At 34.6% G+C, this 12,140-nt stretch overlaps 1 protein-coding gene across 1 annotated transcript in view; it reads left to right on the top strand.

The window, feature by feature from the left end:
* TBPL2 (TATA-box binding protein like 2) overlaps positions 1-12,140 on the top strand; it is a 56,074-nt gene that overhangs the window by 3,806 nt on the left and 40,128 nt on the right. The gene's annotated exons all lie outside the window — the stretch shown is intronic.

Here is a 12,140-nt window from a genome sequence, read left to right as displayed (position 1 = left end):
AGATGAGTGATTTTTTAAATTTGCATCTTTTACTTCTTAAAACTAAATATTTGTGAATGTGTGAGAGTACTGACTTTCTTAAAATTATTCAATTTTGTATCATTGCTGGAAATGAAATGAATAATGATAAAGTTGAAGAGCAAGAAAAAAACTTCAAAGATTATCTAGTTTAAGTTATTTAACCTGATGGGGAGGTGGGAGAGGAATTTCTCCATGAGATTTAGGAAATTCCCATCATTCCCAAATTTTAAAGGAGTTAATTTCTAGAAATCTTGAAATTCTTCAGCTTAACAATTCATGTTTTAAATTTTAAATTATAGTTTTTATTGGTTTTGCCAAGACCTCACTTTTCATTGATCAGTAGGCATTGCCATCTGCTGAAAAATCTTCATTAATCAATGGCAGCTTAAATACAAAGAAAAAAGCTGGTAGTTCTAAATTGATTCTGATTTTAATAGGAAAAATGTCTTTTTGATCTTTCTGATAGAAGCTGATTGATTTCTATCCCAAAACAATTTCATCTTGCAGTCAGTAAATTATAAATGAGCATTTAGAATGAAAAGAAAAATCTAAATTTTGAATAAAGGAAGGCCAACTGGTATCATTGAATATAGTCATATTAGGATTCTATCAGCATTTTATTAAAATCCCTCTTTTCCCTCTTCTCCAATTTAATAACTGTTTTACTTTGTGTATCCCTGGCCATATACTATCAGTCTCACAGGTAGACATCACTATGAAGAGGGAACCCCAAAACTGAAAATCCTTAAAGGAGAAAAATCTCCTTCAACTCTGCCTCAGTGAGGGGACTCCACCAGAAGCACAAACAATTTCATCTTTGTTATTTGGGTGGGGTCAGCTTAACCCTGAAATTCAATTCTAGCCCCAGCTGAAACCCAGAGAAGAGCCAACCTGGGACTCCACCCACAAATCCCCTTCAGCTTGTAGCCAAAGCCCCCTATTATAAAAGAGCCAAACTCTTTGCAGAGGTTCCAAACATGCCAGTCCTATGCTTGGCACCTACAGAAGCTTCTGCCACTGGAATATTGTTTCCAGTGCCCTCTTCTTTACCCTCACCTATTTCCTTACTTCCAATCCCCATAATAAACTTCTTTTATCAATCTAGGTTTTTGCGACTGTAAATTCCTTTACAGAGAACTGCTTGCGCCGCTAGAAGGGAGTTCTCCAGAACTCCCAACCCTTGTGCCAAATTCCAAGCGATGCAGGAGAGTCAAACATACCCTGTACCGCAAACATGCCATTAGACATTCTGGTGATCAGGGAATTAAATAAACCCCAATTACATTTGGGTACCCCCAAATCTAAACCTCATCAACTACAGGACCATGACCACAAGGGAATATTTGGGAACCTTGTCTAGTGAGGTACAGTTGGAAACCACTGCTCCTATACTTCATTCTCAGTAATTTAAGAATATTGAAAGATACTTAGCCATTATCTGATTAAAGCAGCCATATGAACTTCCTGATTTCAAATTTCTGTTTGAAAAATTAAATTGGTAAAGACAAATGGGGAAGGATAGGTAGAGTATGTTTCTCACATGTTTCAGAGTTTCTGTATCCCTCACAGGTATCAGCAAAGATATAGCAACTACATAAAACTATCTCTAAGTGAAATTGGTGAAAAGAACTGAGGCATAGTAAAAACCACTTTACATTATCCTAGTCAGAGGGTGGGGAATAATATTGTCATCTGTGTATCATATTTGACTGAGGACATTAATAAGTTGGAAAGGATCTGGAATGCTAAGGGTCTTCAAGTCTATGCCATATAGAAGTCAGCTAAAATGGCTGCAGGAATGGAAGATAGATTATCCAATTCACCAATTCCTAATCTGGGAAAAAATGAAATTCCCACTAGACTGATTAATGGTCAAGAAATCCAATAAGAAATTTCAACCCAACACCTGCCCAGTAAGTCAGCTAGAATTAACAATAGGAAAGAAGCCTGCCAACAAAGATAGAGGCAGTTCAAGCAAATGAATTCATAATCTCTTAGCACAACTAAAGAAGGGCCAGAGAAACATGTAGCCTGCAAGGCTCTATTCAAAGGTTAATAAGAGCTTAAGGGTTCCTCTAAGAAAGCCCCAAGGTGATAGTAGACATTCTTTGGGGAATATCTTGAAGCAAAGCAATAAGTGGTTCAAGATTCTAGAACCTTGTCTTAACAGATACCAGAACTCTAAATCTCAAAAGTCCATAGGGGTTTAACTCTTTCCAGGTTAAGCTTACCGTCTTCCCAGAAGTCAATGCAGAAATTCAGGAGACTTGGGACAAAATCCCCGCCCCCGAAAGTACAGCAAGAGCAGAGCCTTTTCTTAGCACAAAACCCCATCTCAAGAACTAACACTTGAGATAAGTAAACCAAAGAAGATATTGACAATTTAAAAATCGTTGCCATTTTGGAGAGAAACTCTGAGTAACAATTGCAAAGGGGAATTAAAAGAAATTGTTTTTATAGGAATTATATTAACTATGAGAAGAAATAAAACAAGAGTTTTTAAATGACAAAGTTCTTAAGGAAAGAATTGGTAGGTAAATAATAAAGTGGATTTTAACTCCAAAAATTGATTCCCTAAAAATTATAACAGGACAGATTGAACAAGTGACTGGGATAAAAAGGAAAAAAATAAGACAAAATCAAAAAATTAACAAAATAAGACATTTTATATGTAACCCCTCCCCCCCACACACTCAACCCAATTTAGAAGTCATCTGACTCCCTGAAAATGTTTTGTTTTTAAAGACTGTGCTATAGAAGGAATAATTTTAAAACTTGATGGTTAAAAGCCTAGAGATGGAAAGATTTTGGGAAAATGACAATATTTCTTAAGTATTTAAAGTTTTTTGTGTGTAAGAAGAATTTAATTATTCTACTTAACCTTAGAAATCAGAACTAAAAAGAGAAAAAAGGTAGAAGTTGCAATGAGGTAGACTTATACTTGATGTAAAGAAAAGCTTCTTATGCATTAGAGCTATCCAGAAGATTAAAGGGTTACTTTGAAAAGTAGTCAATTATCCTTCAATAGGTGCTTTTAAGAAAAGCCTATATGGCTACTTATTAGGGATATTATAGAGGCTGTAATGATTAATGGATATAGATTAGATGAAATGGCCTTTGAGCTCCCTTCAAACTCTTGAGATTCTATAGATCTTTGCCTAGCTCTGTTTTTATGAACCCTATAATAATTTTTGAAGCTCCATTAGTATGGCATTCTTGCATCCACCTCTGCTTGATATCATTTTTTGCTTCATATTGTATCCTAAGCTTTAGCAAATACCTTTCCCAAATTAGTTTTTATAGGAGCAGAAAAAATTAGAATAGAAACTCTAGACTAATCAGTCTATAGTCATAATTACTTTTAATTTCAGAAAACTGGTTAAACTCTTTACAAAAGGACTGTCTTAAATATTGGGGGTATAAAGTTACAAATAAAAAATATAAACCAAGCTTTCAAGGTTTCTCAGTTAATAAGAAGAAAAGATGAAAACACAGATAACCATACAGTAGAGGAGATAGTATAAGTTCATCACAAAGGGCTGGAAATAGATAACTTTGAAGCATTTACTCCCTATTATTCCCTTTTTGATATGAGTAATGAAACACATAGATCAACAGTAGTTAATCACATTTCTCTTGGAGAACTCAGTTTAAAAACAACAACAAAATAAACTATTGGGAAATGGAGAATGAAGAACAGAAAAATAGATTGGGAAAAGGAGGAGAATGGAGTAAGAGTGAAGACAAATTACCAATCCTATTTTTAGTAGCATGGATTGTTCTACTACTTTTTAGGTTTTTTTTCTTGAGATGACAGTATCTAGTCTTCCTGGTGATTCTCTTATGTTATATCAGTCACTGCTACAGAGGCAGCTCCATCTCTTCCCCCAAACATGCCTTTACTCCTTTCTCAACATGCTTGCAGAAATAGCTTTCTATATTCATTATCCCCAAGACCACACTCATACCCTCTTCAAAGGCTCCAGCTCCCTCAACTCATTTGACATGCTTGCCTCTAGTTCCACAATCTCCAGTTCTGTGCCTTTTTTAAGGCTTCTCTGTTGTTTAATAATTTTTTTCAATTATGTCTGACTCCTCATGATTCCTTTTGGGGTTTTCTTGGCAAAAATACTGAATTGGTTTGTCATTTTCTTCTCCAATTCATTTTACAGGTGAGGAAACTGAGGAAAACAGTTAAGTGACTTACCCTTGGCCACATAACTAGCAAGTCTCTGAGGCTAGATTTGAACTTGGAGAAAAAGAAACTTCCTGACTCCAGGACTTGTCACTCTATCAGCCATGCTGCATTTAGTTCCCTCTTCTTTTCCTCTCTGCCCCAAAACAGGACTGAGAAAGAGCTAGCTTATGTAACTTATAGTCCATTATAGTGTCAATAGAAGCAAATCAAGGAAATACTAGAAGTTTCTTTCCACCTTGTCTCCGGGATCCTGTCACAATTGAAATGATGCTGCAATCACAAAGTCCTCAAATTCATCACAAAAGTTTTATCAAGAGGGAATATATATGTGTTGCTTATAAGTGACTGTCACCTGCCCCAGGGTCACAATCTTGTGATAGATTCCAAATTTATCTGAACTTTTTAGCAGAAAATAGAAAATTCTGGGACCAATGTAGTGATAACAGAAAACTAACTAAAATGAACAAGACTTTGTAGTTCATAGTAGCCTTACATAATGTTTTTGCCCTTTTTTGTATTTTTTCATTGTTCTTTTGTGAATTTTATATCCCTCTAATCTTCACAAGAACCATATGAGTTTAAAAAGCAATTATTCCCACTTTAAAGGCTGGAAAAACTAAGCCACAGAAAGATAAGTGAATAGTTTCATGTATTACTTTTTAAGCATTTAGAAAAGGGCTGAATAAATATGTTTAAAAAGCTAGAATTAAGGAGCTTCTTTTCAACTAGAGTTTTCTTTCTTTCTTTTAAACATATAAGGGCAAGAAAATGTCCAAAATCACCTTGAACATGTAATTCATGGCACGTGGATTATGGCAGAAAGAGTCATGAGGAGCAATTATGTTTCACTTATTCTGCAACATTTGGGGAGGTTGTTTTTTTCTTTCTTTTACTGAATAATTAATATGAAGTGAATCAAATTTCCATGGCCATATTCAAAATTGTATCTCACATTGCATCTTGATTTCATCATCTTTTTATCAGGAAATTATAAACACAGCTTATTTATATTCTAGAATCAGGGATGATCATTACATCACAGCTCTTAAGTATTTAATTTTCTCTGCAGTGTTATTGCACGAATTATTCTCCAGGTTATATTCACTTTACATAATTTCATTTATGTATTCTCTGTTTATTTTGAAATAATTCTTTTCATTAAAAATAGTATTTTATTACATTAATATATTATAATTTATTAAATAGGACTTTAAATTTATCATGTGTACCAATTACTAGACCCTTCTTATTTACCAGTACAAAAAGAACTGTTACATTTTTGTACATATGGGTGCTTTTCTTTCTTTTTAATCAAAGAGTATATCCAATTTAATGACTTTTTGAGTATAGTTCCAAATTACTTTCCAGAATGGCTGGATCAGTTCACAGCTCAACATGCGTTAGTTACCATGCCTGTTTCCCCATAGCCTCTTAGCATTTGTCTTTTACTTTTTAGCATTTACAACTTTTACTAAAAGTTGTCACTTTTATTAATCTGATGGGTACAAAATTGCTCTAATTTTCATCACTAAGCTATTTATAACTTAGATTTCTTCCTGGAACAGTTTAATTAAACAAATTTGAAAGGAGTGAAATACTTTTATGGTAAATATATATATTAGAAATGGGAAAGAATAACATGCCCTTTTGTCACAGATGTTCCCTAAGTCTGAATCTATTTCCCCTTTCCCCCGTATGTGGAGGAAAATCCATCACAGACTTCTAGAGTGATTTTTTTGTATCATTCTTTTCTAAAAGCTAATTAAATTTATCTGGCTGGTAATCATAGAAATCCCCAGATGGAGATTCATGATAGTGTTAGAAGTCTACCCCTAAAATCCTAAGGGGAGATGTAATCAGCTGCCCTCTAGGGTTCTGGCCTATCGGTCCAGGTAGGAGTTGGGAAGTATCCTTAGAAGTGATATATTGCATTGGTGTCTGCCTCTCACTACTAAGAAGGAAAAAATTCTAGAGGCAAGAGAGAAACGTTCCCGTTTATATATGTGAACTCAGTTATCAGTCCTCCTAGTTCCTTAGCCAATCAGGAGATTCCTCCTTACCAACCAGCATTAGCTCACCATCATTGATGAGTAGCAGTAGGTTCCCTCAGCCTCCAGATTAGAAACATCTAATGAATACTAAAAATATTCTTTATATTGCTTGATAAAAGACAAGCCCAACCATGCTTTAATGCCTGGGTCCTCACTGGCCAGTCCTTCCATTTCATATATACACACACATACTTGTGCACATATATGTACCTATTTTATATCCCAAAAGAATATAAACTTATTGTGGGTAAGGACTTTTTAATAATTGCCTTCATATCTGATGCAGTGACTATAATGTATCAAATCCTTAATAAACAATCTATTTAAAAGAATTTAAACATCTATTTAAAATTAGAAAGGTGAAGATGGCATTAAATGTAAAACTTAGATTCCTAAGGAAAATTTTGCTACCAAGATGTTTTTTTTCCCCTTGCACTCCAGATATGAACCTAATGGTTCTCAAAAACAACAACAACAACAACAAACTAAAAGTTTGACATCATAACTACCATAGAAATAACTAAGGTTTTTAGGCCTGCATGTTCCAGTGTATCGGATATTGAGTTTGTATCATCCCCAGCCATCATGGTTTATAGTTGCAGAGCTGGTTACATATATGAATTTAGTATATTATTGCTGGGCACTCAGGTCTTGCTTTTCACAACCAGCTCTCAGTTTGGGGGAGCTTTTTATTAATGCTGCTCCTCCATCACAAGATGTTAGAGGAGAGAGAATTTAATTGGTACTTTCTGCCCTGTATCTAGAATATCTTCTATTCCCCTACAGAGTGTTTCTGTTGCTATCTCCCAAGGCAAAAACCTATCCCCAGTATCCCTCATCTAATTCAACCTTATATTCTCCTAGTCTGTCTTCTTGAGACTTGTCTTCCCATGAAGTCCTATGAAATCCCCACTCTTCTATTAGTATTTTCTTTTTATAGTCTTCCTATCTTGTGTTCAAGGAAAACTTAAGAACCTTATCCTCTGGCCATTCTTCAGAGATGGTGCTATTCATTCATGTTCCTTCACATGCTGATTCAGGAAGCAGAATAAGGATAATCCTTGTTCCCAACTTCAGATTATTTTCTTTCACTATTATTTGCCAGCTTCTTTCCTTGAAGTTTGCTTCACCTGTCTAATATACCTTTTTTTGCAACATATGAAGCTATTTATGATTTTTCCCCTCTGCCTAAAAGTGTAGCAGGTTTACATGTATCATTGCATACATGTATCCCTTGATATTGTATATCATGTATGGATTGTTACTTTTTTCCCCAGCTTCTATGAGTAAGAGATAAATGGAGTTGTCATACCTTAGTGATGGAGCAGTTTCAGGTGTGATAATGAATTTCCAGTCTTTATGAATAAATCTCTAACCAATAGGTACAGTGAGCAATAAGGAAATAGATCTTTGGAGATGAAAAACTGGTTGTTCAAGGTACTAGCAATAAATACAGAATAAGCTCTCTCCCTTTTCCAGTGAGAAGAGAAACAGAAAGAAATCATTCAATAGTTTAGTGAGAATATGAACTTTTAGCTGTTAGTTAGCATTATTAAGCTCCCGCTACATGCCAGCCACTGCACCAAACTGGTGATACATAGATAAAAGGCAGTCTCTGCTCTCAAGAGGTTCACTGTCTATTAGGAGAGGTGACATGTAAACATTTCTGTATAAACAAGCTATAAATAGGATAAATTGGAGACAGTCAGCAGAGAGAAGGGTCCCCTTTCACAGATGGAGGGAGAAGAGCAAAAGTCTTATGGTCTTATCTTATACAACATTCCCACCAATTCACAGATGGATTGTTGCATCTCAACCTTGTAACACTGTTGTCCACAATGGCCACCCAATATCATCCCAGAAGAAGAGGTAGGGGAGCAGGGTCCCTAGGGATTGCACCTGTCATGCTATCCCTCTTTTGCCTTCCTTCTCCAAGTGGCAAGATAGAATCTTTCCCTTTTTCTCTTTCCTAGGGTTCCCAAGTTCAAATTTGAATGTTGCTATTTCTATGGTCTTTGGCTTAAAACTTGTTGGGTTTCCATAGATCCTTCTGACAGTTCTTAATTCTGCTGACAACACTCATTGATGTGCAAGGTAGGAGATGAAGAGTTAGACAGATATGAAGAAGCTGTATTCTTTGTTTTGCAATGATAAACTATGTGTGTGTGAGTGTGTGTGTGTGTATCTATATCTATAGATATAGATAGTTTTCAACATTCACCCTTGCAAAATCTTATGTTCCAATTTTTTCTCCCTCCCTTTCCCTCAACCCCTCCCTAGACAGCAAGTAATCCAATATATGTTAAACATGTGATGTGCTCTATTCCTAAAAGAAGGAGAAAAACACTTTCTTTTACCATCTCCTCAAACTCACATACTATAACTTTCCTTTTTACTGTCAAACTAAAAAATATCAATAGTCATCTTCACTGCCTACACTGGCTCATCATTCATTTGATTTTCAATCCCTTAGAACTTGGTTTCTGAACCTGATTCAACTAACATTCATTTTTATTTAAAACTGTTTCAAAGTTACCGGGAATCTCTTAATTGCTAAAGGTGATAGGCTCTTTCTGTCCTCATCTTTCTGAGCCTTTCAGATGCTTTTGATGCTGGGTTACCCCATCCTCTTGAATAAGTTCTTTCTTGGCTTTTGTGACACTGCCCTCTCCTGGTTCTGTCTTTCCTCTTTTTCATTCTCCTTTACTGGACTTTGTCTAGAGATTTTGTCTATTCTCTCTCACTTTATTGTCTTTTCTCTTTATCTTGTCATCAGCTTCCATGGGTTCAAGTATTACCCTTTTTCAGATGATCCCCCAATCTATGTGTTTTGTTCTGCTACCTCTTCCCAGATGTTCTACTGGTATCTCAAATTCTAGCATGTCCAAAGTACAATCCATTCTCCCTATATCCTTATCACTGACCTAAATCTATTCTCCAATTTACATACTTTTGGGTATCATCTCTTTCTCGTCTTTCACTTGAGTTTTTAATCTCAAAATATCCTTAATTTGTTACTCTCACTTTTCTCCAATGTCTAACCATTTCTTAAGTCCTTTTATTTCTTCTTAAGTGACTTATTTCATATCTATCCCTTTTTCTTTGTTTATGTGATTACCACTTTGGTATAGGCCCTTATTACCTCTTGTTTAGATTACTGTGACAGCTATCTAATTCCAGTGCCTTTCTTCTTTAATTCTTTATACAATTGACAAAATAACTTTTAAGACTCGGGTCTAACATATTTTTTCTTTTTTTGTTTTTGTTTTTAGTTTGTTATTTATTTTTAACATTCTTTTAAAAATCTTTAGTTTCAAATTCTCTCCCTCCCACACCCACTGAGAAGGCAAGCAATGTAATATGAATTATGCATATGAAACTATGTAAAACATATTTCTGTATTAACCATGTTTTCCCAAAATAACAAGAAAAATCAAGAAAGCAAAAATTATATCTCATTTTATGATCAGAGTTCATTGGTTTTCTCTTTCTGGAAGTGGTAGTATTTTTTACTCTTAGGCCCTTTGGAATTGTCTTGGATCATTATATTGATTTGAGTAGCCAAGTTTTTCACAGGTGATCATCATCACAACATTGTTGTTAATGAGCACAATCATCTCCTGGTTCTTCTCACTTCACTTTGCATCAGTTCATATAAGTCTTGCTTATATGAATAGGTCATATTTTTCTGAAAACACTTCCCTTGTCATTTCTTGAATAGAACATTAGCATTCTATCATACTCATATCCACAACTTGTTTAGCCATTCCCCAACTGATGAGCATTCCATCAATTTCCAATTCTTTGCCACCACAAAAAGATGCTATAAATATTTTTGTGCATGTAGGTCCTTTTTCTTTTCTTTGATCTCTCTAGGATACTGACTCCATAATAATTTTGCTGGGTCAAAGGGTATGCACAGTTTTATTGCTCTTTTTAGAGCCTATTCCAAAATATTTTCCAGAATAATTCGAACTAGTTCACTGATCCACCAACAATTCATTAGTGAACTTATTTTTCCCTTATCCTCTGTAGCATTTGTAATTTCTGTTAGGTATGAGATAGTACCTTAGGATTAATTTTTCTTTCTCTAATCTATCATGATTTAGGGCATTTTTTTCATAGATTATAAATAGCTTTGATTTCTTCTTCTCAAGACTTTTCATTCCTTTGACCATTTATCATTTGGAAAATGGATTTTATTTTTTATCAATTTGACTCTGTTCTGTACTCAGTATACATTTGAGAAATGAAGATTTTTTTCAGAGAAATTTGCTGCAAAAGGAGTTATTATTTCATTGTCTGTGGTACCTTGTAGCAAAATGCAGTTTCCCTAATTATTTCTTTTCATTAAGTCTATCTTTACTTTTGTTTTGTCTGACATCATGATTGCTAATGCTGCCTTTCTTATTTCAGCTGAAGTATATTAGATTCTGCTCTAGCCCTTTATTTTTAACTGTGTGTGTATTTCTGCTTCAAGTATGTCTCTTGTATACAATATATTATTAGATTCAAGTTTCTAATGCATTCTGCTCTCTGCTTCCCTTTTATGGGTGAGATTATCCCTTTCACATTCACAGTTATAATTACTGTGTATTTCCCTCTTTCCCATTTTCTTCTGTTTTTTTTTTCCTTCTCTCTCTTTTATCTTGTCCAATTCAAAAGCCTATTTTGCCTCTGAACACTATATCCCTTCATCTGTACTCTCTTTTACTATACATCCCCCTTTTTCTTTTCCCTTTCCCCTCCTGTTTCCCTATTGGGTAAATTACATTTCTATCCTCAATTGGGGGCTGTGTATTCTTCTCTTTTTGAACCAATTCCAATGATAAGCATTGTCCCATTTCCCCCACCACTGTAAAAGCTCTTTGTTTATCTCTTTAATGTAACAAAAATTTCCCTATTCTACCTCTTCCTTTCCTCTTCTCCAAGTGCATCCCTCTTTCTTATTGCTTTATTTTTTATAGATCATTCCAATATAATTGGCTTACCCATGTCCTCTCTCTATGTAAACTCCTTTTAACTGCCCTAAAAATGATAAAGTTCTTAAGATTTACATATAGCATCTTCCTATATAGGAATGTAAGCAGTTTGATTTTATTGAGTCCCTTATGATTATTCTTCCAGTTTTGTTTTTTTATGCTCCTTTTTTTTTTTAAGAGCAAAAATGCTATGTTGGGAACCAAATTCATTTCCCAGAGTCTTCTCTCTGGGTGTTAATTATGCTTCTTTTTAGTCTCATGTTTGAATGTCAAATTTTCTATTCAGCTTTAGTCTTTTCTTTTTTTCACTATAGTATTGTATTTTTCCAAATACATGTAAAAATTTCAATATTCATTTATGAAAGATTTTGTGTTCCAGATTTTTCTCCCTCCCTCCTTTTTCTCTCCCCTCTCCAGACAGCAAGCAATCTGATATAAGTAAAATGTATGCAATCCTTGTAAAACATATTTTCATACTTATGTTGTGCATGAAAAATCAGACTAAACAGGAAAAAGCTATGAGAAAGAAAAACCAAACAAACAAACAAACAAAAGGTGAAAATACTGTGCTTAGAGCCACATTTAGTCTCTATAGCTCTCTTTCAAGATGCAGATGGCATTTTCCATCCCAACTCTATTGGAATTGCTGAAAAGAGACAAGTCTGCCACAGTTGATTATCACATAATCTTGCTGATACTGTATACAATGTTCTCCTGATTCTGTTCACTTCACTCAGCATCAATTCATATAAGTTTTTCAAGGATTTTCTGAAATCAGTTTCTCATCATTTCTTATAGAACATTCCATTACATTTGTATACCTGGTCTTTTCTCCAGCAATGCTAGAAAGTTATCTATTTTATTAAATATCCATTTCCCCTGAAGAAT

Source organism: Sminthopsis crassicaudata, chromosome 2 (assembly GCF_048593235.1).
Source record: "Sminthopsis crassicaudata isolate SCR6 chromosome 2, ASM4859323v1, whole genome shotgun sequence".
NCBI classification, from domain to species: Eukaryota; Metazoa; Chordata; class Mammalia; order Dasyuromorphia; family Dasyuridae; genus Sminthopsis; species Sminthopsis crassicaudata.
The sequence above is the reverse complement of the archived record's forward strand: the minus strand, read 5'-3'. Positions and strand labels throughout refer to the sequence as shown.